Raw genomic sequence first — 979 nt, forward strand, 5'->3', positions numbered from 1 at the left:
CAACTCTTGAATCCCAAGGGGTAAGAGTTTACTATCAACTGGCTTAGAGTTCCCTTATGCAGAGCCAACTGGTCTTCCAAGGACCAGCTGAAGGACTAGCTGCTGAAGCTGTATGGATCCCCTGGCAAAAGGAAACCCAGAGAAATCCTTGCCAGGAGTGCCTGCCTCCTGGGGTGTTCTGCACTAGCCCGGCTACTCATGGCCCTAGTGGTCCATCAAAAGCCCCAGCAGTCAACTAAAGTACTGTTGTAGCTTGAGCAGGGCCTGGAACCAATGAGAAATGGTGTTCTTCTCTGTCTGGCATCTCTACATATGTTTGCTCATATCCATAAGGCTGAAAACCCAAAGTCCCAGCATCCTCTTGGTATTACAATCTTTTCCAAGGTCTGGCCTCTCTCTGAACAGGAGTACTGGCTGGCTTGGGTCCCCAGTGCTGAGAGCTAATCTTCAGAGTGCATAGGCTGATTTATCTTTAAAACCAGCCAGGAGTGGTGGAGACCTTCAAGCTTTAGCTTGTACAGGAACCCTTTTATATAAGGGCCAGGCAGTCCCCTAAGTGCATTAAAGCACAGACAGGTGTTCTCTACCAGTACAGGAGGCTGGTGAGCTTCCTCCTGACACTTCTGTATGGAAATCTATCTGGTTCTCCCTGGTATTCAGGCAGGTCAATTTTCTGTGCCACAAAAGTACATGAAAACTTATCCTCTGAATGACCTCCTCCAGCTTCTTTGCATTGCCCATCACAAACACTATCTTCTTCCCCACCAAAGACATGGCCATTGCAAATGCTGGTTACAGTCCAGGATTAATCATATTATTTTTCTTCCCGCACTTCTTCCCAGATAAAGCTCACTCTTTCCCTACTTAACTTCATGTTCTTTCTCTCAAAAATCCACTCAACCAAAAATAAATGAACAGCAAAACAATAAAATAATCAAACAAAACAAAAATGCACATATACATCACACACACACATACA

General features: G+C 45.3%; 1 pseudogene; it reads right to left on the reverse strand.

Moving 5' to 3' along the window:
- Nucleotides 1–231: 231 nt before the first annotated feature.
- Nucleotides 232–780, reverse strand: LOC116092312 (annotated as a pseudogene).
- Nucleotides 781–979: the final 199 nt, after the last annotated feature.

The sequence above is a fragment of the Mastomys coucha genome, chromosome X (genome assembly GCF_008632895.1).
Source record: "Mastomys coucha isolate ucsf_1 chromosome X, UCSF_Mcou_1, whole genome shotgun sequence".
NCBI classification, from domain to species: domain Eukaryota; kingdom Metazoa; phylum Chordata; class Mammalia; order Rodentia; family Muridae; genus Mastomys; species Mastomys coucha.